Source organism: Schistocerca serialis, chromosome 1 (genome assembly GCF_023864345.2).
Source record: "Schistocerca serialis cubense isolate TAMUIC-IGC-003099 chromosome 1, iqSchSeri2.2, whole genome shotgun sequence".
NCBI classification, from domain to species: domain Eukaryota; kingdom Metazoa; phylum Arthropoda; class Insecta; order Orthoptera; family Acrididae; genus Schistocerca; species Schistocerca serialis.
This window is the reverse complement of record NC_064638.1, coordinates 1,137,061,819-1,137,089,508: the sequence shown is the minus strand read 5'-3', so window position 1 is coordinate 1,137,089,508 and position 27,690 is coordinate 1,137,061,819. Positions and strand designations below refer to the sequence as shown.

Below are 27,690 nucleotides of genomic sequence, written 5' to 3'. Positions count from 1 at the left end.
TAGCACAGCGTAACCTCGTTTATGCGGTCCTATCCGAATCTCCGGTCCATCCGATTCATCTGGATCGATATGCTTTTTTTTTTCTTTCTTTTCAATGCAGCAACTGCACAGTACTTGGCAATCCGGAAGCAAGCACCTATCTACGACGGTGATGATTAAGTTTAAATGCAGCCTAACGCTATACAGACATTCTGGAACGATGTCAGTTAACAAGTTAACACTAAGTTGTACAGTACTGTATTGTTCCCATACGTTGTGAGTGTAAACTGAAATCAGAGAGAAAGAAGACGGCTGTGATCGTGAAAAATAAATTATATGTACTGCATAAGGTGGGTAAAGCAGCACTGTTGGAAAATATTGCTGCTGAACCATATGTCTGATCTTCAACGGTGTCAGATTCGAAGAATAACCGAAAATAACTTGAAGAATTTTGTTTAATATGACGATTTCTGACGAGGAAATTATCGCTTTTTGTTCCGCTGCCGAAAATGAGAGCTCTGGTTCAAAAATGGTTCAAATGTCTCTGAGCACTATGGGACTTAACTTAAGAGGGCATCAGTTCCCTAGAACGTAGAACTACTTAAACCTAACTAACCTAAGGACACCACATACGAGGTGCATTCAAGTTCTAAGGCCTCCGATTTTTTTTCTAATTAACTACTCACCCGAAATCGATGAAACTGGCGTTGCTTCTCGACGTAATCGCCCTGCAGACGTACACATTTTTCACAACGCTGACGCCATGATTCCATGACAGCGGCGAAGGCTTCTTCAGGAGTCTGTTTTGACCACTGGAAAATCGCTGAGGCAATAGCAGCACGGCTGGTGAATGTGCGGCCACAGAGAGTGTTTTTCATTGTTGGAAAAAGCCAAAAGTCAGTAGGAGCCAGGTCAGGAGAGTAGGGAGCATGAGGAATCACTTCAAAGTTGTTATCACGAAGAAACTGTTGCGTAACGTTAGCTCGATGTGCGGGTGCATTGCCTTGGTGAAACAGCACACACGCAGCCCTTCCCGGACGTTTTTGTTGCAGTGCAGGAAGGAATTTGTTCTTCAAAACATTTTCGTAGGATGCACCTGTTACCGTAGTGCCCTTTGGAACGCAATGGGTAAGGATTACGCCCTCGCTGTCCCAGAACATGGACACCATCATTTTTTCAGCACTGGCGGTTATCTGAAATTTTTTTGGTGGCGGTGAATCTGTGTGCTTCCATTGAGCTGACTGGCGCTTTGTTTCTGGATCGAAAAAATGGCATCCACGTCTCATCCACTGTCACAACCAACGAAAAGAAAGTCCCATTCATGCTGTTGTTGCGCGTCAACATTGCTTGGCAACATGCCACACGGGTAGCCGTGTGGTCGTCCGTCAGCATTCGTGGCACCCACCTGGATGACACTTTTCGCATTTTCAGGTCGTCATGCAGGATTGTGTGCACAGAACTCACAGAAATGCCAACTCTGGAGGCGATCTGTTCAACAGTCATTCAGCGATCCCCCAAAACAATTCTCTCCACTTTCTCGATCATGTCGTCAGACTGGCTTGTGTGTTTCGGTTTGTTGTCACACGATGTTCTGCCTTCATTAAACTGTCACACCCACGAACACACTTTCGACACATCCATAACTCCATCACCACATGTCTCCTTCAACTAACGATGAATTTCAATTGGTTTCACACCACGCAAATTCAGAAAACGAATAATTGCACACTGTTCACGTAAGGAAAACGTCGCCATTTTAAGTATTTAAAACAGTCCTCATTCTCGCCGCTGGCGGTAAAATTCCATCTGCCGTACGGTGCTGCCATCTCTGGGACGTATTGACAATGAACGCGGCCTCATTTTAAAACAATGCGCAAGTTTCTATCACTTTCCAGTCTGGAGAAAAAAAAAATTGGAGGCCTTAGAACTTGAATGCACCTCGTACATCCATGCCCGAGGCAGGATTCGAACCTGCGACCGTAGCGGTCGCGCCGTTCCAGACTGTAGCGCCTACAACCCCTCGGCCACCCCGGCCGGCAAATGAGCGTACTGACGACGGTTTAGCTGACGATGTTGGCGCGTAAATCTGAGGGCATTAAGACACATACAGAGCCAACAACGCAGCTGGGCTTAATAATGGTGTTGGTGAAACACCTGTGTGAACGTGTTACGAATAAACGCCATACGAAACTGGCTCAAAAGATACTTAGTAATTATATCCGAATATAAACTCAGCCGCTTATTTTTCAGTATCTTGTCCAAATTTGTGTGAAACAAACGTCTCATTTGTGTATTGACGTGGAAAGATATACAACTTGTATGTTTACGGTATTTAACCCACGCCATAATAAATGTTTTCTTAGTTTTTGTTTCATAAAATTTTTCGATAATCCGGGTGACCTACAGTCCGATCCAGCCCCGACAAACGAAGTTCCAATTATGGAAGTGGCTTCCTCGCTAGGTCTCCAAAATCGCTCTGTGTAAACACTATGACAACACTCCAACCCCCCCCCCCCCCCCCCCCCCCATTAATTGGTGCAATGGTCATTCTGACATAATCCTACAGTGTGCTGTAATACTGTGCAGTGGAGAACACGGCCGCTAGCGCTAAAAGCAGATGCAGCCATCAGCATGATATTACATGATGCGATAGTAGCGAAGTCAGACACTGCGACCGCACGGGCAGCCGGGACATTGAGTGTGTCCTCCACCCACCCAACCACGCACACACACACACACACACACACACACACACACACACACACACTGGTGCAGTATTATGCAACAGGAACAGTTAGCGAATGGGAGCAGTCCAGACCTGAACCAGCTAACGCAGACATGCTTCTTATTGAGCAGTTTAATACAATGTTACAGAGGTTCCCATACAGAATACCGCAACAACAAAAAGCTGACTTCAAAAGTAGGAGATTCTTAGATTGGTTCCGGAACATGTTACAGGGCGGTCATGGCGATTTCAGTTACAAATGGAATTTAGTGCACTGCTTGGTCTTGACAAGTATTCTTGATCATTTTTTGCTAAGTAGTACCTTCTGCGATATGTTCAAATTATTTCAAGACTTGTATAATGTGACACATAATGTGTAATTGTCTGTACATACTTTACATATGTGTACTGTTTTTTTTTCTTTATTGTTATTTGAAGCCCCTCGTCGCGCATGGGCCGGCAAAGAGCTTCAAAAATATAAACAAAGACGAGACAAATCTATAAAAAGAATTATTTTGCTGACGTTTACACAAAACATTAAAAACTTTTTTCCTCGCTGATATTAACGATGAAGGACTAAAAAAAGAAACAAAAATATATATTTAAACTGCATTGGAGAAATGGGTATTTCTTTCTAAAAAAAACAGCACTGCACATCATTCAAGGAGCTGAAGCACCTGCAGTGGGGGAAAACCTTTTGACCAGAGGAAACCGTGTTCTATAGGGTTGAAGGGTGTGGGTCAAAAGTAAAGGGGGGGCCATTGTGTAGTAACTATGGAGATGAAGATAATTAGAGTGGATAGTGGGAAGATAAGCTGAGGAGGAGTCTGGTGGGCGAGAAAAGCCGTGGAATCAAGAGGAGAAATATGGTTTTACTTATCATAGTCATTTTTCAGTACTATGCATACATTGATCACATTCTTCAGTTATGGATACATGTGTACCAAACCATACAAATGTAGCAGTTGCTTTCTCAACCAATAATAAGTTAGGAAACCTACTCATCCATACCGTAAAATCAAATACACAAACATACAACAACAGCGGAGTGTACAAAGTATCATGCCCCAGTTGTCCTGCCTACTATGTAGGGAAAACAGGCAGAAACTTCAAGACCCGTTTTCAAGAACATGTAAATGCTTTCAGGCTCTAGAATTTCGAAAAATCAGTCATTGCACAACATATGTTGGAAACGAAACATGTCATCAACAGTCTAGAAAACACTTTGGTAATACTACATAACGAAGCCAATGGTAAAACCCCAAGTCTGTTAGAACAACTGGAGAAATACCTCCACAAAATCAAAAAACCAGAACCTATGTTAAATGACCAAACAGATTTCGCAAGCCATAGTTATTTCAGTAATTTTAAAGACCTATTATAAAGTTATTTCTTGCATATGTCAATTGTTTAATAGTTATATCTTTAGCACTACCAATAAATTCATCTTTGACAACACCATGTGCAAAAACATCTGTGAAGTGTTTATAAACTATGTGTGCAAATGTACATCTTGAATGGAGCGACATGTACTAATAGTGTTTGCCGTTACTAAAACGTTAAAAATGCTTTCTTTGTATGATGTGGTAAGTTTACACTGTTCATTTTCCACTATTTTGCACATCTCTTCCGCGTTCGACTTACGAAATTCATAACCTAACATTAAACCTTTTCCTGACAGGAATAGGCATTTCACCCCATTCAGGACAAGAAATAAACATGTATTAAGACAAATTATACCTGACGATGGACCCACAGGGTCTGAAATGCATCGTGTAGTTAATAAAACACGAAAAAGTTGTGACTGAAGGCGTTGTTTAATTCATACCTCCAATGGTTTGAATACAGTCACGTTTTAAGCTGAAAAATATGGATAAAATTAAATCCAATAAATATTGTTACAGTCATAAAAGGAATGTCTACATTGAGTAAAGCAATAAGCTAGCAAAGCAGCATAAATCACTTAATAAGGGGAAATCCTCCGGTCCTGTTAGTTTCCTTTTAGAGTATGGCGATATAGTAGCTCCGCATTTAACAATCATATACAACCACTCGCTAGACAAAAGATCCGTATCTAAAGACTGGTATGCTGCACACGTCACACCAATATTCAAGAATGGGGGTAGGAGTAATCCGATGAATTATAGACATATCATTGACGTCGACTAGCAGTAGGATTTTGGAACATATGCTGTGCTCGAATATTATACCTCGAGTAAAACGACATGTTGACACACAGTCAGCACCGATTCAGAATACTATTGTTATGATTCACAAGTAGATCTTTATTCTCACGAAGTAATGACTGCGATCGACAGGGGATCTAAAATTGATTGCATATTTCTAGATTTCCAGAAGGCTTTTGATACCGTCCCTCACAAGTGGCTTACAATCAAGTCGCGTGCCTATGGAGTATCGTCTCATTGTGCAATTGGATTCGTGATTCCCTGTCGGAAAGATCACAGTTCGTAGTAATTCATGGAAAGTCATCGTGTAAAACAGAAGTGAGACGTGGTGATTCCCAAGCAAGTGTTACAGGCCCTCTGCTCTTCTATATAAACTATTTGGGAGACAATCTGAGCAGTCATCTTGGACTGTTTGCAGATTATGCAGTCATTTACCTCCTAATATCAGGGGATCAAAACCAATTGTAAAATGATTTAATCAAGATATCTCTACGGTAATTGAATCCAAATAAAGAAAAGTGTGAGGTCATCCACAAGAGTACTAAAAAGAAAATCCGCTAAATTTCGTTTACATGATAAATCACACAAATCTAAAGCCTGTCAATTCATCTAAATACCTAGGAATTACAATTACGAACAACTTAAACTGGAAAGATCATATAGATAATGTAGTGCGGAAGGCAAACCAAAGACTGCGATTTATTGGCAGATCATTAATTAGATCCAATAATTCTACTAAAGAGACTGCCTACACTGCGTTTGTCCGTTCTCTGCTAGAGTATTGCTGTGCTGTATGGGGTCCTTACCAGACCGGATTGACGGAAAACATCGATAAAGTTCAAAGAACGACGCCTCTTTTTGTATTATCGCGAAGTTGGGAAGAGAGTGTCACGGACGTGATAAACGAGTCGGGATGGCAACCGTTAAATCGTGTTTCGTTGCGGAGAGATCTTGTCGCGGAATTTCAATCTCCAACCGTCTCCTTCGAATGCGAAAATATTTTGTAGGCACCCACCTAGATAGGGGGAAATGATGGTTGTAATGAAATAAGAGAAATCAGAGCTCGGGAAGAAAGGTGTAAGAGTTCGTTTTTCCTGCGCGCTGTTAAGAGAGCGGAGCAGCAGAAAAACAGTGTGAAAGTGGTTCGATGAACCATCTGCCAGGCAAACATTCCACATCTAATTTCCAACTGGAACTCGATCAATGCGAGTTCACCGGGCTCCAGTGACGTTCTGTCTGCTGGCCTCATATTACAACTACAAACAAGTTTTGCAGTGATGCCAACTGCGGTGCAGTGAAATCAGTGATAGAACGCTGTTGCGCTTATGTGATACGAAAATCGTAGTCACGGATTTCGTAATGCAGTTGCGAATTTGAAAGAACTACGAAAAACAACGCCTAATATTGCAATCTCATTATTTCTTCTCGAACAAAATCTTCTGCATCAACTTCTACATACGCGTATATACTCCGCAAGCCACCGTATAATGCATGGCGGAGAATACCCCATACCACTACTAGTCATTTCCTTTTCTGTTCCTCTCGCAAATACAGCGAGGGAAAAACGACAATCTACACTTATGCTCATAAATTAAGGATGATTGCAGAATGTGGTGCCACACGAAGTGGACTACACAAAACTGGCGCTAATAGCATAGGCACATAGGGAACACACACGACACAGATCTGTAAGTCCATGATATTGGTGATAAGTAGAGAAAACCGTCCCGAAACACATGTGCTACAAAACGCCACTGTTTCCTGCGCATGTACCCCGACATCAATATGGGATATGGTCACCATGCATACGTACACAGGCCGCACAACGGGTTGGCATACTCTGGATCAGGTGGTCGAGAACTGATGGGTTATAGCCTCCCATTCTTGCACCAGTGCCTGTCGGAGCTCCAAAAGTGTCGTAGGGGTTTGAAGACGTGCAGCGATACGTCGACCGAGGGCGTCCCAGACGTGCTCGATGGGGTGTAGGTCTGGAGAACAGGTAGGCCACTCCATTCGTCTGATATATTCTGTTTCAAGGTACTCCTCCACGATGGTGGTGGTGCTGTGCGTTATCATCCACCATGACGAAGGTAGGACTCACTGCACCCCTGAAAAGGCGGACATACTGGTGCAAAATGACGACCCGATACAGCGGACCTGTTACAGTTCCTCTCTCAAAGACATGCAGGGCTGTACGTGCACCAATCATAATCCCACCCCACATCATCAAACCACGACCTCCATACAGGTCCCTTTCAAGGACATTGAGGGATTGGTATCTGGTTACTGGTTCACGCTAGATGAAAACCCGGCGAGAATCACTGTTCAGACCGTACCTGGACTCGTCCGTGAACATAACCTGGGACCACTGTTCCAATGACCATGTACTGTGCTCTTGACACCAGGCTTTCCGGGCTCTCCTGTGACCAGTGGTCAGTGGAATGCACCTCGCAGGTCTCCGGGCGAATAAACCATGTCTGGTCAGTCGTTTTTAGAATGTCTGTCTGGAGACAACTGTTCTAGTGGCTGCGGTAAGGTCCCGAGCAAGGCTACCTGCAGTACTCCGTGGCCGTCTGCGGACACTGATGGTGAGATATCGGTATTCTGGTGATGTTGTACACTGTGGACGTCCCGTACTGTAGCGCCTGGACACGTTTCTAGTCTGCTGGAATCGTTGACATAATCGTGTGATCGCACTTTTCGGCGTATGGAGGGCCCCTGCTACGACCTGCTGTGTTTGAGCACCCTCAAGTCGCCCTAGTATTCTACCTCTCATAACGTCATCAATATGTGTTTTTTTGGCTATTTTCAACACACAGTCACCATTAGCACGTCTGAAAAGTCTGCACACTTACTCGCTGCACCGTACTCTGACATGCACCAACACACCTCTGCTTATGCGGACTGCTGCCAGCGCCACCGTGCAGCGACCGCAGCTGAAATGCACCGCATGGTCATACCCCGAGGCGATTTAAACCCGCAAACCGCCCACCAGAACGTTGTTTCACCATGTATCAGCATTATCCATAATTTATGAGCATGAGTGCATATGCCTCTGTACGTTCCCTAACCTCTCCAATCTTATTTTCACGGTCCTTACGCGAAATGTATGTTGGCAGCAGAATCATTCTGCAGGCAGCTTCAAATGTGGTTCTCTAAATTTTCTCAACTGTACTCCTCGACAAGAATTTCGCCTTCCTCCATGGATTCCCATTTGAGTTCCCGAAGCACCTCCGTAATACTTGCGTGTTGTTTGAACATACAGATAACAAATATAGCACCCCGCATCTGAATTTCTTCGATGTCTTCCTTTAATCCGACTTAATGCGGATCCCACACACTCGAAAAGTACTTAACAATGGGTCGAGCAGGCCGGAGTGGCCGAGCGGTTCTACGCGCTTCAGTATGGAACCGCGCGATCGCTACGGTCGCAGGTTCAAATCCTGCCTCGGGCATGAATGTGTGTGTGATGTCCTTAGGTTAGTTAGGTTTAAGTAGTTCTAAGTTCTAGGGGACTAATGACCTCAGAAGTTAAGTCCCATAGTGCTCAGAGCCATTTTTGAACAATGAGTCGCACTATTGTCTTACATGCTGCCTCGTCTACAGATGAAACACACTTTCCTAAAATACCCTCAATAAACCAAAGTTGACCATTCGCTCTACCTACAACAATCCTTACATGGTCATACCATTTCATATTACTTTGCAGCGTTACTTGTAGATATTTAATCGACGTTTCTGTGTCAGGCAGCTCACTACTAATACCATATTCGAAAGTTACGGGTTTACTTTTCCTACTCATCTGCATTAACTTAAATTTTTCTAGATTTAAAGCTAGCTGCCACTCATCACATCAAATCTAAATTTTGTCTAAGTTATCTTCTAGCCTCCTACAGTCACTCAACGACTGCTTCCCACACACCACAGCATCATCAGCAATCAGCCGTAGACTGCTGCTTAACCTGTCCTACAGGTCATTTATGCATACAGAATAGAACAGCAGCCCTATCACACTTCCATGGGGCACTCCTGACAATACCATTGACTCTGATGAACACTTGCAATCTTGTGTCCAGTCGTTAGGACAAAAGCACCGATTAGACAAGTTTAGAAGGAGGGTGCTAAAAAAATCCACAAACTATCAACCAATGTCACTGATTTCCATTTGCTGTAGAACCTTGGACGCATTCTGTGCTCAGACGTGACAAGCAACAAAGATTCCATACATCTCGCTCTTGTGGAACCTAGTTCCCGCTTTTCTCTCATGACATACTGAAAACCGTGGATCGAGGGAGCCAGGTAGATGCAGTATTTCTTGACTTCAGAACAGCATATGACTCCGTGCCACACCAGCGTTTATTAACGGATGTACAATCGTTTGGGTTTGTTGTTGTTCTTGTGGTCTTTAGCCCGAAGACTAGTTCGCTGCAACTTTCCATGCTAGACTTCCCTGCGTAGTAAGCCTTTTCTTCTCATCATTACTACCGCAACATAAATCCACTGAAGCCTGCGTACTGTGTAAACTGGCCTATGTTTCCCTCTAAAAATCTCGCGTCCTCCCAACTCCTCCCTATATCTCTCTCTCTCTCACGCACGCACGCACACACACACACACACACACACACACACACACACACACACACACACACACACACTTCCCATCATTACCAATTAACTATTCCTTGATACCTCAGAATATATCCTCTCAACCTAACAGTTCTTGTTAGTCAAGTTGGGCCATACATTCATTTCCGCCCAATTCGATATAGTTTCCCCTCAGTAAAATTAGTAAAAGTATGGCGCATCAAGCGCTGTTCGTGACTGGAATGATGATATCTACGTATGAAGAATGCAGCGTGTTATCTTGGGTGGAGAATCATGGACAGGTATGTGGAAGTGCCTTCAGACGTGTCCCAGGGAAGAGGGACCCTTGCTGTTCATGTTCTTTATTAACGATGTGGCAGGCGATATTAACAATAACCTCAAACTTTTTGCAGATGATGCAGTTATCTATAATCGCCTAAAAACTAAAACTAAACTCCTCCCGAACAGGCTGTGTCATCCTCAGTTCATAGGCGTCACTGGATGCGAATATGGAGGAGAATGTGGTCAGCACACCGCTCTCCCGGCCGTATGTCAGTTTCCGAGACCGGAGCCGCTACTTCTCTATCAAGTAGCTCCTCAGTTTGCCTCACAAGGGCTGAGTGCAACCCGCTTGCCAACAGCGCTCGGCAGACTGGATGGTCACCCATCCAAGTCTATCCCAGCCCGACAGCGTTTAACTTCGGTGATCTGACGGGAACCGGTGTTACCACTGTGCCAAGGCCGTTGGCTCTATAATCGCCTACTGTCTAAAAAAAGTTGCACAAAGTTCTAGCCAGAGCATGGTAAGATTTCCAATTAGTGTAATAATTGGCAACTTGAACTGAAATCGGTCGTCTTATTCCCTATATAGAAAAATACTGTGACGAACAGGGTGAGATGCAATCTGCGGTTGTTTGCTGACGGGTAAGTGTCGTCGTTGAGTGACTGCAGAAGGATACATGAAAACTTATACGAAATTTCTAGTTGGTGTGCTGAATGGCAGCTTGTTTAAATGTAGAAGAATGTAAGTTACGACAGAGTAGGAAAAATAATCCCGTAAAGTTCGAATACAATATTAGTAGTGCACTGCTCGACACAGCCACTTCGATTAAATATCTAGGCGTAACGTTGCAAAGCGATCTGAAACGGAACGAACACATGAGGGCGTTAGTTAGAAAGGTGAACGGTCGACTTTGATTTATTGGGAAAGTTTTAGGGAAGTGTAGCTCATCTACAAAGGAGATTGCTTATAGAACACTACTGCAACCTATTCTTGAGTACTGCTCGAGAGTTTGGGATCCCCAACAGATCAGTTTAAAGGATGGGGCTTCGCCGCTAGATTTGTTACCGACAGGTTCGATCAACATGCTTCGTGGAATCAAATGGGAATTGCTGGAGGGAAGACGACATTTTTTTCACGAAACATTTTTGGACAAAGAGAACCGGCATCTGAAGCTGGCTGTAGAACGATTCTACTGCCACCAACGTATATTTGGGGTAAGGACCGCGCTGATAAGAGAAACTGGATTCGTGTGGAGGCGTACAGGCTCTGATTGACGTATGGAACAGGAAAGTGAATGACTAGTAGTGGCACAAGGTATCCTCTGCCACGCACCGTATGGTAGCTTGTGGAGTAGATGTAGATGTAGATATAAACTTAGATTAACTGATATGATACTGAAAAAATGCAGCATCTTCAAACGAGAATGCTTAGAAAACACCCGTGCGACCCACCCTAGAATATGGCTCATATGTGTGGGACCCATACCAAATACAGGGTCTAGCAATAAAACCTCCTTCATTTTAATAAGATGCCAAAGGAAACCTTAATATGATAGAGAAAAATTACTTTTATTTATGAAAAGTATATTGCCATTTTGGATTATTTGGTTTTAAAAATAATATCTGCTAGATATCGTCCTCCATTGTTGACACATTGACGAAGTCTATCCCGGAAGTTCTCCATACATCTTCGTGTCATTTCTCTTGGAATGGCTGCCACTTCTTGGGTAATGGCCTCTTTAAGTGCATGCAGTGTCGTACACTAGAGCCTTTAAACGTCCCCAAAGAAAAAAATCACAAGGCGATAAATCAAGCATCCCTGAGGGCCACGCGATGTCTCCTCGCTAAGAGACAAGAAAACCAGGAACCAACTCGCGCAACATTTCCATAGAACACCGATAGGTGTGAGTTGTTGCTCCGTCTTTCTGGAACCACACTGCTTGGTCTTCATGATCTGCAATAAACTGGTTTAGCCTAGGTTGGAGGAAAGTCTCTAGCATATTACAATAACGGTTTGAATTAACCGTTCCCGTGTGGCCACCTTCTTCGAAAAAATACGGTCCCCACGCAAAACATACAGCAACGGCGCAACAAACTGTCAGAGAGCTGTGTAGTGGTCACTGATAAATTTCACGAGGGTTTTTTGCAGCCCAGTAGCGGAAATTCTGTTTGTTTTCAGCTCCTGAAGATGTTTCCAGAATGAGATTTCCACTCTGCAGCGGAGTGTGCGCTGATATGAAACTTCCTGGCAGATTGAAACTGTGTGCCCGACCGAGACTCGACCTCGGGACCTTTGCCTTTCGCGGGCAAGTCATCTACCATCTGAGCTACCGAAGCACGACTCACGCCCGGCCTCACAGCTTTACTTCTGCCAGTATCTCGTCTCCTACCTTCCAAACTTTACAGAAGCTCTCCTGCTAACCTTGCAGAACTAGCACTCCTGAAAGAAAGGGTACTGCGGAGACATGGCGTAGCCACAGCCTGGGGGATGTTTCCAGAATGAGATTTTCACTCTGCAGTGGAGTGTGCGCTGATATGAAACTTCCTGGGAGATTAAAACTGTGTGCCCGACCGAGACTCGACCTCGGGACCTTTGCCTTTCGCGGGCAAGTGCTCTACCATCTGAGCTACCGAAGCACGACTCACGCCCGGTCCTCACAGCTTTACTTCTGCCAGTATCTCGTCCCCTACCTTCCAAACTTTACAGAAGCTCTCCTGCGAACCTTGCAGAACTGCACTCCTGAAAGAAAGGATACTGCGGAGACATGGCTTAGCCACAGCGTGGAGGAGCTTCTGTAAAGTTTGGAAGGTAGGAGACGAGATACTGGCAGAAGTAAAGCTGTGAGTACCGGGCGTGAGTCGTGCTTCGGTAGCTCAGATGGTAGAGCACTTGCCCGCGAAAGGCAAACGTCCCGAGTTCGAGTCTCGGTCGGGCACACAGTTTTAATCTGCCAGGAAGTTTCAGTTCCTGAAGAATTTCCTCACGCGCAGCTCTGCGAGTTTCAAAATCTCTTTCACTTAATTCCTGGGTAACCATCATTTTGAAGGGGTGCATATGAAGTTCTCTGTTAAGAATTCTTATTACGCTCCTATCAGATAGTCCCAGGGCAGCTGCATGTTTAAGTGCCGAACTCATTGATGATTGTTGCACAGATAGTCTCACACGCGCCACATTTTCCGGCGTTGATGCAGTCCGATGACGGTCAGTAGGTTTTCTTTTCAGTGCTGAACCTGTCTTTCTAAAGTTCGACAGCCACATTGAATATTTTTTCTGTCCGGGACACGATCATGTCGGCCACGTTTGAATCGTCTCCGAAACGCCCGCTGAGTACTGATCACAGAACCACCATCACGAATAAATTCCTCCACGACAAACGCACGATGCTCACCAAGCCACGCCTTGGCACTCACTGAAAATGGCACGTACACTTCTTTCAAACAAAACACACTTCCCATCAGTATCCTAACTACAGCTCGCACGCCGGCTACATCAAATGCGGAAGGTTTTATTGCCGGACCCTGTAGAACTAACAGGGATATAGGACGCGAAACACGAACGGTCGCTGGTTTGTTTGACTCGAGGGGGAGTGTAACAGAAAGGGTGAACATCTGAACTCGCAGACGTCTGAAGATAGACGCAAGTTATCCCACTATAACATACTTAAAAGTTTTAAGACTCACGAGGGGAATCGAGGAGTATACTACAGCACTCTGTGTAACGCTTCCGTAGAGATCGGAAGATTAGAGGCTTTCTTCGCGCGCTCCATATACGAATGGAACGATAATGACCATCAATACGTGGTGCAATGGGGGGTACCTCCTGTCATGCATTTCTCATTAGTTTTCATAGTATGAATATAGAGATAAATGTATATTTCGTAGGCCACCTTACAGTGTGTGGCCGAGTCAATTTCCCATACCAGTTACCATTTTACCTATGAAAACTTTTAGATATCTCTACCGGTTTCACCAGAAATTAAAAGCGTTCGATTAAGTAAAAGTAGCATGCATAAGAACTAGAAGTTAATGTAATTACAGCAAAACTAAAATTTTGTCTGATCAGTACTGGTAAACAAAAGTTATAAAGATCAACTTTCACAGTTACAGTTTGATGTGCACTGTGTGACCAAACTAAAACTCGGCTAGAAATCTCACACCTAATCTTAACATTAACCAACGGTTTTTCAACGTACAGACGAAGGTTTTCTGATGCATAGTGGGGCGTACTTTCTGAATTCACGTACCTGAGACACTGAATCAGGTCTCATGTGAAGAAACCATGCACAGGTCTGAGCGCGCTTTGATTGGTACGAAAACTGTACATCGTGCAGGTCAGAAAATTTATAAAGTAAAAATGCAGGCCGTTGTTGATAATGTTCCCTCTGAATCTTTTAATTCTCAGTTGCAGAGTTGAACGGCGTAAAGGTTTTGTTGGACTTGGACTTTTCTCTAGGGTATCTTTCAATTGAACTTCCTATTGTATTCGAACTCGTTTCTGGTAGCTTTCTAACGATCTTTATCATTATTTTTAGATGCGTCAGACTGCAAACAATGCACACAATATTTTTGTATGAATGTTAGATTACGGACTATGGACTCAAAAGTATCTATACATGGACCAGTCTGTATTTTAAACATATTGCGAGACGGTGAGTATCGGAATGTCTAGTATCATGTAATATCATTTCTTCCTCGACACATACTACTCCCTTCTTAAAACTACAGCTTGTAATCTTCTTTGAGTTGTTATCGTTATCTCCACCTTTCCTCTTAATAACAAAAAGGCTTTTTGTATTTTCTTACGACTTCTTAATTTCGGTTAGCAAACATATCAAACTTGCGATGCTCCATTGCGAATATGAATCTACTAAAACTGAAGCAGACACATTAGATATTGCCATGATATGACGTAGGCGAGTCGTAAAATATTATGGTAACTCACTCTTTTATTTACCTACTTCCACTATCTCATAAGCTTTACAGAAATTCTTACAATGGTGTGGAAATTATTGCCAGCGTGGGCACAACCTCAAGAGAAATTTTTTTCTCTCTTTCCCATTTGTCCTTCCTCTTTCGATGACAATGAAACTGAGGCGGCAACACTGATATAACATATCAAGCAGGCTGCTAACCCGTAGGACAGTACGTCAATGAAGATCTGGAATCTGTTGTAAACGAATCGCTTTACTTCATACCTGGGAGAGGTGTAATATGACAAGCTCGTGTGTCCCTCAGACTGTCTCCCAACAACTCTTGTATTAATGGTGGTATTACCTCATTAACAGCAGCGAATTGTGATAACGAAGCCCTATATCAAATGTTATCTAAGCTGTTTACACTACCAGGTTTAGGTACGCTCCGATTTGCCGTAGCTAATCACAGTTTATTGGATTTATGTGATATTCTTTTAAGAGCAAATGATGGAGTGCTTCCCAGGTGCCACCCTATCAGCCTCAAAATGATCTTTCACGTTATCTCGCCACGTGATTCTGCATGATCACGTTTCCCTTCATACGGAACTAATACGTCTGGGAAGATACTGTACTGCTGGAAATAGACACAGAGATTACCTTAATTCGTCGACCAGCAATAAAAAACCGCGGTACATTTGGTAAGATTTGAAAAAGTAGAAACAGCCCATATGAAGCTCTCGAGTCACAGAGGACAGTTTTTACCTGAAACTAGGGGGTACAATCTTGTTCTCTGTGCCGTCCACCACCAATAATAAAGGGGCGTTTGAGCACGAAGAAAGTTTGGAGAAAACTATTGGAAACCTGGTGGTTCAAGCGTACGGTGTACAGAGGAGAAGATAGCGAAAAATAAAATATTTATATGAGTACCGGTTGTCCCTCCCAAGGGTCGTCAGGTAAATTTTTTGTATGTTACGGCAGATATTTGCAATTTCCTGTAGTAACGAGTGAAAGGAGTCAGGCCAGGGACCCAAACGTTAGCGACGGATAGGCAGTCGTCGTCAGGTCTTGCGATCTGTCTGTAGATCACATGCGCGCGCAAATCGCAGATTTCAGCCACGGATGACTGATCGCTCCTGGTTCCTAAGCAATCCGATGATTGTATGATACAAATCGGTCGTGTGCGGAAATATGGCTGCCTGTCTGTGGCTCGTTTGTCTAGCTGTTAGTTCTGGCTGTGTAGTTTCGCTGATCCACATGGAAGTAAGAATCTTACGTTAGAATTTACATTCATGTAATACGTACCATTCCGAAAAGTGAAGTTGAGGGCGGAGTTGAATCAAGAAACAATACAAATACCGGGTGTTTCAGTATGATGTTTGAAAAATTTGGGGGGGGGGGGGGGGGCAGCCTTCTAATACACACAAAAAAAGCCGTATAAACATGGGCTTTTAAATGCACACCTAAGAGCGATCAGCACTTGTTCATCTCCAATACTGAGAAACACATATCTTCTACTCATATTTTGGGAGGAGGTAGTATGGACCAAAACAAGAAATAAATGTCCAGTAAATATGGTTCTAAAGGGCATACCTTAAGAGCTATGAACACTTGTTCTATAGAAGAGATGTTTCACAGCACCAAGGATGAACAATTGCTCATACCTCTTAAGGTATGCGTTGTAGAGCCCTTGTTTACAGGACATATTTTTCTTGTTTTTGGTAAGGAACTTGAGCTCAATTTTTTAAAACCTTACTCTGAAATACGCTGTATAAAAGGAATACGAAAATAAAAACACCCATACTCTTGGATTTCGAAGTGATCATCATTTTGAATCTTGCTCTGCAGAATCAGAAATTCATGAAGAGTTAATAGTAATAGTCGTAATATTATGCGCTCCAGTCGACGATTTTATTCGTGTAATGACTTGACGCACTATTAAATTTTTTAATTTCTAAACAGAATAATGTATTCAGTGCGGTTAAAATTTAAATGTTTTAAACTACTGGTACACCTAGTCCAGAGCTATCAGTACCTTGCCATGTAATATAATCTAATTCTCCTATATATAGTTTCCAAGAATAGTTACGGGAACCATCTGGATTGCTATTGATAACATTGTCAGACACACAGCGAGATTTCAAAGCTATTTTCAGAGTACTTGTAATTGAGCTACAAGATTAATAAATGAAAAAGGAATTGAGGAGTTAAAGATGTATCTGCGAAATACGACTTATTCGGTGTTACTGAAAAATGTAATGTACTCTGTAATATATTCATAGACTACTTTGTGAACTGTTGTCTTAAAAAAAACTGGATAAGCAGATTAAATCCTTCTTCATCTACATCTATACTCTGCAAACTACTGTGAAGTGAATGGCAGGAACTACTTCCCATTGTATCTGTTATTAGGGCTTTTCCCTGTTCCATTGATGTGCGGAGTGTGGTAAGAACGACTCCATGAACGCCTCCGTGCGCGCTGTAATTAGTCTAAACTTGTCTTCGCGAACCCCGTAGGAGTGATATGTAGAGTGCTGTAGTATATTCCTAGGGTCCTCAGTTCTAGACTCTTTTCAAGTATATTTTCACGGGATAGGTTACAAAAAGGATCAGAATATCATATATGAGTCTTTACTTTGCATCAAGGGACATGAATGACAGGGTTAAATGACTAATTGTACAAGGGTCACTCCAAAAGAAATGCACACTATATTTGTAAAAATACAGTTTTCATACTGCGTGTCTGAACGTATTACAGTGTGTAGATACATCCTTCCCGCTTGTTTTCAAACTTAGTTCAACATGTTCCCGTGAGTGGCGCCGTCACAGCATGTCTTCAAGATGGCATGGCAATATTCAGGATTGTCCTCGCAGCGGCAGACCTCGTGGTGCACACACTCCAGACAATGTGCAGAGAGTTAACGAATTGGTGACTGCTGACAGACGCAACACAGTGAACGAATTGTCACGCTACGTTGGGACAGGGGAAGGAAGTGTTTGCGGAATACTGAAAGTGTTGGCGTTAGAAAAGGTTTGTGCCAGGTGTTGACAGTGGCTCACAAAGAAACAAGAAAAACGGTATGCAGCGAACTTTTGGAACAGTGCGAGAATGGTGGAGATAAATGTCTTGCAGGAATTGTGACAGGTGATGAAACATGGCTCCATCATTTTCCACAAGAGACGAAGAGGCAATCAATGGAGTGGCATGATGCAAATTCAGCCAATAAAAAAAATTCAAAACCACACCTTCTGCTGGAAAAGTTATGGCTACAGTGTTTATCGATTCTGAAGGACTCTTGCTTGTGGACATCATGCCAAGTGGAACCACCATATATTCTGATGCATATGTGACGACACTGAAGAAACTTCAAGCTCGACTGAGTCGTGTTCGACCACATCGGCAAAAGCAGGATGTTTTGCTGTTGCACGACAATGCACGGCCACATGTCAGTCAAAAAACCATGGAAGAGATCACAAAACTCGGATGGACAACACTGAAACACCCGCCTTACAGTCCTGACCTGGCTCCATGTGACTATCATCTCTTTGGGAAACTGAAAGACTCTCTTCGTGGAACAAGGTTTGAAGATGATGACTCCTTTGTGCACGCTGCCAAACAGTAGCTCCAACAGATTGGTCCAGAATTTTACCGTGCGGATACCCAGGTGCTGGTTCCAAGATGGCGTAAGGCAGTTGAGAGGGATGGAAATTATGTGGAGAAATGAAAATATTATTCCTAAAGGATGTATCTACACACTGTAAAACTTTCAAACACGTAGAATAAAAGATGGATTAAAAAAAATAGTGTGCATTTCTTTTGGAGTGATCTTCGTACTATCAAATTCTAAGTAAAATCATAAGAGCATCGCAATGTATATGTTTTCAAGAGTTAAATACGTTCCTTAGCAACGAGATAGGAATTACACTGTCCGGTTATACTAATGTGACCACATGCCAAAAGCCTGAGTAACCACTTTTTGGAGTGCAGACGTGCAGGAAGAGAGTCAGTGATGTTCTGGAAGGTACTGCCGGAGATGTGAGACAACGCCGACTACACTCCCGTAACCAACTGCGTTAGCTCTCTCGGTTGAGCATTCATGGCGCGAACACTGCGACCGAGGTGGTCAGACGGTTTCTCGACTGGGTTAAATCCGGGGAGTTTGATGGCCAGAGGAGTACGGTAACCTCATCACTGCACTCACTGAACCACGCACGTGCACTGCGAGCTGGGTGACGCGTTGTATTGTCCTGCTGGTAGATGCCACCGAGCCGAGGAAAAACGAACTGTACATAGGAGTGCACATGGTCCCCAAGGATGGATGCATACTTGTGTTGATGTATTTTGTCATCCAGGATGATGAGATCACCGAGGAAATGCCATGAAAACATTTCCCAGACCATAATGCTCTCTCCTCCGGCCTGAACCCTTACGGTGATAGTTACAGGATGTTTGCCTTGAGCCCTTTCACGCCGTACACGCCAAATGCCATCTGTCAGATGGAACATAAAACGTGATTCATCCGAAGAGGCAACCTGTCGTCACTCAGTGGAAGGAAGGAAGGAAGATTGGGTTTAATATCACATCAACATCGAGGTCATTAGAGACGGAGCACAAGCTAGGATGTTGTCAGGGATGGGGAAGGCAATCGGCCGTGCCCTTTCAAAGGCACCATCCAAGTACTTGCCTGGAGCGATTTAAGAAAATCTTGGAAAACCTAAACCTGGATGGTCCGCCGCGGATGTCAACCGTCGTCCTCTCAAATGCGAGTCCAGTGCGCTAACCTCACTGAGTGAACGTCCAGTTGAGGCAGTAACGTGCAAATTCCAGTCGTCGTCGCCAATGAGCAACAGGCAGCATGGATGCATGGACCAGGTGCCTGCTGCGGTGGCCCATACAACGTTCGCTGAACGGTCGTTGACGAGACACTGGAGGTCGCACCTTGGTTCATCCGGGCAGTCAGTTGCTCAACATTTGCACGTCTGTTCGTCCGTATACATCTCCACAGCCGTCGTGCACCCCTGTCACCTAAGGCCCGTAGTGCACCACATTTGCCTCGGCACTGGTTTTGGTTAGCGCCGTTTTGCCACCCAAATTATACTTTAACCACGGCGGCACGCAAAGAGTTTAAGAACTTAGGCGTTTCGGAAATGATTCCACCTTTGGACTGATAGCCAATAATCATGCCCTTTTCGATGTTAGCGAAATAACTCCGTTTCCGCATTAAGACAAAGTCTGCACTGTTTTCCGCTTCCCTTGACACGCTTTACATACCCTACATTGCCATTGCTAGTGCTGCCATCTGCCTTCCGTGAGTGTTTGTTGAACATTGACGTCGAACATAGGCGGTGGTCACATAAATGAGAATGGACCTCATAATAGAGGCTGATCATTACAAGTACACTGGACAAAAAAGTAAGACACTAATACCGTGCAGCAGTTTTAGTTCTGTGAGGAAGACAGCCCATAAATTCCTATAGGAATGTCATATCCAGCAGAAGCCAATAATACACTCCTGGAAATGGAAAAAAGAACACATTGACACCGGTGTGTCATACCCACCATACTTGCTCCGGACACTGCGAGAGGTCTGTACAAGCAATGATCACACGCACGGCACAGCGGACACACCAGGAACCGCGGTGTTGGCCGTCGAATGGCGCTAGCTGCGCAGCATTTGTGCACCGCCGCCGTCAGTGTCAGCCAGTTTGCCGTGGCATACGGAGCTCCATCGCAGTCTTTAACACTGGTAGCATGCCGCGACAACGTGGACGTGAACCGTATGTGCAGTTGACGGACTTTGAGCGAGGGCGTATAGTGGGCATGCGGGAGGCCGGGTGGACGTACCGCCGAATTGCTCAACACGTGGGGCGTGAGGTCTCCACAGTACATCGATGTTGTCGCCAGTGGTCGGCGGAAGGTGCACGTGCCCATCGACCTGGGACCGGACCGCAGCGACGCACGGATGCACGCCAAGACCGTAGGATCCTACGCAGTGCCGTAGGGGACCGCACCGCCACTTCCCAGCAAATTAGGGACAGTGTTGCTCCTGGGGTATCGGCGAGGACCATTCGCAACCGTCTCCATGAAGCTGGGCTACGGTCCCGCACACCGTTAGGCCGTCTTCCGCTCACGCCCCAACATCGTGCAGCCCGCCTCCAGTGGTGTCGCGTCAGGCGTGAATGGAGGGACGAATGGAGACGTGTCGTCTTCAGCGATGAGAGTCGCTTCTGCCTTGGTGCCAATGATGGTCGTATGCGTGTTTGGCGCCGTGCAGGTGAGCGCCACAATCAGGACTGCATACGACCGAGGCACACAGGGCCAACACCTGGCATCATGGTGTGGGGAGCGATCTCCTACACTGGCCGTACACCACTGGTGATCGTCGAGGGGACACTGAATAGTGCACGGTACATCCAAACCGTCATCGAACCCATCGTTCTACCACTCCTAGACCGGCAAGGGAACTTGCTGTTCCAACAGGACAATGCACGTCCGCATGTATCCCGTGCCACCCAACGTGCTCTAGAAGGTGTAAGTCAACTACCCTGGCCAGCAAGATCTCCGGATCTGTCCCCCATTGAGCATGTTTGGGACTGGATGAAGCGTCGTCTCAAGCGGTCTGCACGTCCAGCACGAACGCTGGTCCAACTGAGGCGCCAGGTGGAAATGGCATGGCAAGCCGTTCCACAGGACTACATCCAGCATCTCTACGATCGTCTCCATGGGAGAATAGCAGCCTGCATTGCTGCGAGAGGTGGCTATACACTGTACTAGTGCCGACATTGTGCATGCTCTGTTGCCTGTGTCTATGTGCCTGTGGTTCTGTCAGTGTGATCATGTGATGTATCTGACCCCAGGAATGTGTCAATAAAGTTTCCCCTTCCTGGGACAATGAATTCACGGTGTTCTTATTTCAATTTCCAGGAGTGTAGATGACTCGATCCCGTCAAGTTGCCAAATTGCTACGTTTAATTCGCTGTTCCTAACAGCACAAGACTTTTTTTTATGAGATTTTGGTCAGGTGATTTTGCAGGCCACTTGACGTGCGGTAAGGTGCCTGAACGTTCGTCAAACCAGAAGCGTATGCGTGCAGCCCTGTGAACACGGCTGTGGTCTCCTTTGGGGACAGAAATGTCCACAGCACACCCATCATGAAGTGACAAAAGAAATTACAGTATTTGGACATCATGTTTAAATGAACATCCTGATTCATATGAGTAGGGCCAAGTCAGCTTACCAAAAACGCGCCAGAAATCACAGAACAACGCCCAGCATGAAGTAACCCTCCCCATAGTGTGGGTTAGTCGTCTGATTGGACCGCAGGTGCACTCGAACGTTTGTGTCATTTGAAAAGGGCCAAATTCAAGGTTCGTCGGCTGACAGCACGCATCTTCAGCCACATACTGTCCAGTTTCTGCTTTGTTTGGTCCACTGGAGGTGAGCAGCTTCAAAACCTGACAATAAAAAGTGAAACATCCAGAAGGCAAGATCGAATGTCGATGTAAATTCGTACAAGTACAAACCATCGGCGGATATGTGAACGAATAGAGTTGCGATTATCTGTAGTAAGTAGAAGGACCACCAGAGAGCATTAGTGTTGTTCGTGTCTTGTGTAGTTGTTAGGACTGGTAAGGTACAAAGGGCGTTCAAAAAGTTTTGCCAGGTCGTCTCTAATTTTTTTATTTCTTGCAGGAGGAGAATGAAATGTTTTGTGAACATACTTGGAATATTTAGCTATATATTGAGCCTACTCAATGTAGTCTCCATCAGCTGTGACGCATCTACCATAATTACTTTAATTTTAGTTACTTCGCTTTGTCTTCACTCAATTAGCAAGGTTGATTTTGCCTCTAAATATTACCGAACAACACTGTGACCTTATTGAGGCTTCATTATTAATTACTTTAAATTATCTTTTAGCAGGCTAACAAAACTGGCAATGATAGTCTTTTAACACTTTTCTTTTACCTGTTTAAACAACGTCATTCTTACCTATTTAATCAGCGACACTCGGATATTCAATAACTGGAGCGAAATGGGACGCTAACAAGAGAACCCTCCATGCTGTAAATCACGTATTTTGATGCGCTTCAAATATGTTGTAGAGGCAGTTATCCTGAGTACCTGGCTATCTATTTTTTTAGCGACGGGCCTTGGTTAGAAATCGATTTTTAAGTTCATTGCGCGCGGTGCCTTCCCGTAAAACTGCATATATTCCGAGAAAGTCAGCGCAGCGCAGCGGTAAAGGTTCAGGGCTTCCACGCTGGAGGTGCCGTGTTCGAATCCTGCTCCCATCTGCTTTTTTTTTATGTTTGCAAGAACCGTCCGGAAAGTTTGGTCCTAACGTTGAAAAACGAGTAGACAAATTAACTGGGAAATACAGAAATGTAATCGTGTCCTGCACGAAATCCAGGAACTTCACGAAACTGGTGTACGAAGAATTTTTGCGTTCTGTAATTCTTCCGTACGTGAGACAACAAATTTTTTTGTACATTATCGACTCGTGGGGAGGGCAAACCGATTCAACTTTCTACGATCATCTATTCACTGATGAAAGGAAAGCGAGCACCTGCACCCTAAAAGTGGTTCCACCAAAGTACACTCCTTATTGCCAGCTCTGCGATGTATATTTTTACCGACAGGTGAAAATCTTCATGTAAATTATTCAGAATGCTCCCGACTTGATGAAACACAATAGAGAGATCGCTTCTAGGGAAGATTCAATAAAATTACATCTACATCTACATCCATACTCCGCAAGCCACCTGACGGTGTGTGGTGGAGGGTGCCTTGAGTACCTCTATCGGTTCTCCCTTCTATTCCAGTCTCGTATTGTTCGTGGAAAGAAGGATTCTCGGTATGCCTATGTGTGGGCTCTAATCTCGCTGATTTGATCCTCATGGTCTCTTCGCGAGATATACGTAGGAGGGAGCAATATACTGCAGGACTCTTCGGTGAAGGTATGTTCTCGGAACTTCAACAAAAGCCCGTACCGAGCTACTGAGCGTCTCTCCTGCAGAGTCTTCCACTGGAGTTTATCTATCATCTCCGTAACGATTTTGCGATTACTAAGTGATCCTGTAATGAAGCGCGCTGCTCTCCGTTGGATCTTCTCTATCTCTTCTATCAATCATATTGGTACGGATCCCACACCGGTGAACAGTATTCAAGCAGTGGGCGAACAAGTGTACTGTAACCTACTTCCTTTGTTTTCGGACTGCATTTCCTTAGGATTCTTCCAATGAATCTCAGTCTGGCATCTGCTTTACCGACGATTAATTTTATATGGTCATTCCATTTTAAACCACTCCTAATGCCTACTCCCAGATAATTTATGGAATTAACTGCTTCCAGTTGATGACCTGCTATTTTGTAGCTAAATGATATGGGATCTTTCTTTCTACGTATTCGCAGCACATTACACTTGTCTACATTGAGATTCAATTGCCGTTCCCTGCATCATGAGTCAATTCGCTGCAGATCCTCCTGCATTTCAGTACAATTTTCCATTGTTACAACCTCTCGATATACCACAGCATCATCCGCAAAAAGCCTCAGTGAACTTCCGATGTCATCCACAAGGTCATTTATGTATATTGTGAATAGCAACGGTCCTACGACACTGCCCTGCGGCACACCTGAAATCACTCTTACTTCGGAAGACTTCTCTCCATTGAGAATGACATGCTGCGTTCTGTTATCTAGGAACTCTTCAATCCAATCAGACAATTAGTCTGGTAGTCCATATGCTCTTACTTTGTTCATTAAACGACTGTGGGGAACCGTATCGAACGCCTTGCGGAAGTCAAGAAACACGGTATCTACCTGGCAACCCGTGTCTATGGCCCTCTGAGCCTCGTGGACGAATAGCGCGAGCTGGGTTTCACCCGATCGTCTTTTTCGAAACCCATGCTGATTCCTACAGAGTAGATTTCTAGTTTCCAGAAAAGTCATTATACTCGAAAATAATACGTATTCCAAAATTCTACAACTGATCGACGTTAGAGATATAGGTCTATAGTTCTGCACATCTGTTCGACGTCCCTTCTTGAACACGGGGATGACCTGTGTCCTTTTAGAATTCTTTGGAACGCTACGCTCTTCTAGAGACCTACGGTACACCGCTGCAAGAAGGGAGGCAAGTTCCTTCGCCTACTCTGTTTAAAATAGAACTGGTATCCCATCAGGTCCAGCGGCCTTTCCTCTTTTGAGCGATTTTAATTGTTTCTCTATCCCTCTGTCGTCTATTTCGATATCTACAATATTGTCATCTGTGCAACAATCTAGAGAAGGAACTACAGTACAGTCTTCCTCTGTGAAACAGCTTTGGAAAAAGACATTTAGTATTTCGGCCTTTAGTCTCTCGTTCTCTCTTTCAGTACCATTTTGGTCACAGAGTGTCTGGACATTTTGTTTTGATCCACCTACCGCTTTGACATAAGACCAAAATTTCTTAGGATTTTCTGCCAAGTCAGTACATAGAACTTTACTTTCGAATTCATTGAACGCCTCTCGCATGGCCCTCCTCACATTACATTTCGCTTCGCGTGGTTTTTGTTTATCTGCAAGGCTTTGGCTATGTTTATGTTTGCTGTGAAGTTCCCTTTGCTTCCGCAACAGTTTTCTAACTCGGTTGCTCGCTAAACCTACATCAATTCAGCGCACCTAATTTCGAAAGCATGATTAGATACGCATGGTTCGCATCGGAATTAGCGGATAAAAGAGAAATATTTTTGAATGCAAATAAATTGTGTTTCCCGGTATCGCTCATGAAGAAACCGTGCGTCTACAAGATGGTTGCTTTCATAAAATGCGCGTGGTGCAGCGAAAATTTGTGCTTTGGTTGCTTCTATGATAAGCATCACCCACAATATTGATCTGGCACATCAAGCAATGTGGACGATGAAAAATAAGATTTTGTAATATTGTATGGCAGAAAAAATTAATAACAGAATATTTCTTTATAATTTCGCACACCTTAGACTGTGTGTTGATATTCTTTGAAATAAAACTGAAAAAATTCGTTCGATTTTGAAAAAAAGGACAAGAGCAGTATTCGAACATGGTATCTCCAGCGCGGTAGCCGTGAACCTTCGCCGCTGCGCTACGCTAACTTGCTCGGTATACATGTAATGTTACGGGTATAAAAAGCCCACAATGAACTTCAAAATCGATTTTCTCAAAAACCAAGGCCCGTCGCTAAAAAACCGAATAGCCAGGTACTCAGGGTAAGTGCCTCAACAACATATTTGAAGCGCATCAAAATCCGTGATTTACAGTATGGAGGGTCCCCTTGTAAGTCATCCTCCATACAGTCCCGACCTGCCCCATCCCATTTTCATCTGTTTCCAACACTCAAAGAACACCCTCGAGTGATGAAGCGGCACAATCAGAGGCGAAGTTGTGGCTCCGTCGACCAAGTCAAACGTGCCACAGAGACGGTATCAACAAACTGGTCTCCTCATTAAGAGATGTGTGTTCCTCGGCAGAGCGACTACGTTGAGGAGTAAGTATGTTGACATCCGGAATAAAGACACAGAACGTTAATAAAGTTTGTTTAATTTAAAAAACTTTAAGAGTTTTTATACACAAATTCCAGAGGCACTACCTATCAGCACACCCTCGTGTTCTGTCCGGTAGCTTACTCACGTGGATAACCCGACTAGATGTTGGCGGTATAGGTGGCTGTACAGACCGAGGCTATGGAGTGGCTGCATTTCTCAGTGAAGAGCACTGAATCAGGCTCATTCAGGGACAGCATCGACATAGCGGGTCTGGGGCCGAACGCTTCGGGGTTCGGACACAGCATCGACATAGCGGGTCTGGGGTCGAACGCTTCGCGGTTTGGAGTGGCGACCTTTAAGAGGCCTAGCCAAACAATCATTACTTGGGTACGCTCGTCACGGGCCCATTGTCTGTCTCGCACGTAGCCGGACAGTCGTCACCTCGCTGGCTGACCCATTCTTCCGACCGCAGAGTCGTCCTCCAGGGCAGCCGATCAAACATCTGTGGTCACGACACTGTGCAGACGTAAGTAGTGCCGTGCTGAAGGTTGCTAGGCTGTGTTGCCATGGAGTTACCTTCATATTTACTCGCTCTCCCACGTTATCATCGTTTCCCATCATATCCCTCAAGTGCTTCTGTCGCTACGTTCTTTTTATTTGGTTGTATTTAAACTGTTTACCTCACCTTCAAGTTGAAAAGTAAGGTGTACAGTATTCTAACTGTAAACTGTAATATTGTTGTCATTCTTCTTCAAATTATTTCTTGTGCCAAGAGTCAACTATGGCATCCAGATGTCCAGTTTGCAAGTACGTTGTAAGACATGACAGTCCTGAAAACATCAACTCACCCCAAATTAAAAATTCGTATGAAAATCGTTGTTCACTCCCATTATCCCTCCTAAACGTGCTAGTGATGTCTTACCCCAACAACAATATTTTTTCAGGTAGTAAGTCATATTTATTCCAGGTTCGCCTGAAATTGCTCCCATACCAGATCTCTTCATTCAGCATTAACTGTTCTTCGAACCATCAATGCAATGGACAAGACATGTCCAGTTATTCACTGAAATAAACGATCGTTTATTTGAAGGTGGTTCGCGAACTGTTACTAGTTTCGATTCGTCTTAGAGCACCCAAAGAGGCGATTGGTCTTTAGTTTTAGACTCGTTCAAAGACAGCCCTCTTTGATACGCCTTATCTCAAGGTAAGCCATATACCGATACTTCTCAATCATGCTGCCGACAGCATCAACATTTTTTTGGAACAACAAACGACTGTGGTCGCTTTTCATGAAATTTATCACTGACGGAAGCACCACCACGACGAACCTGCGCAGATAAATTGTAAATAGTCTTTTTCTGCTGTTCAGTTTCCCGGAGTAGCTTACGAGTAAATTGTTAGTATGCTTTTAGCTTGCACGTCCCATAAATGCACTCCGCTTTATTGGAGGTACACCTCTGCTGTCGTAACGGCGAGTGGAATAGTTCGGTGTAACACTTGCCTGGCATGACGTCATACC

The 27,690-nt window shown here is 44.3% G+C and overlaps 1 protein-coding gene and 1 pseudogene across 2 annotated transcripts in view; one reads left to right on the top strand and one right to left on the bottom strand.

Moving 5' to 3' along the window:
- LOC126417450 (putative inorganic phosphate cotransporter) overlaps positions 1–27,690 on the top strand; it is a 421,312-nt gene that overhangs the window by 275,856 nt on the left and 117,766 nt on the right. The gene's annotated exons all lie outside the window — the stretch shown is intronic.
- On the bottom strand, positions 10,107–10,223 carry LOC126419978 (5S ribosomal RNA; annotated as a pseudogene).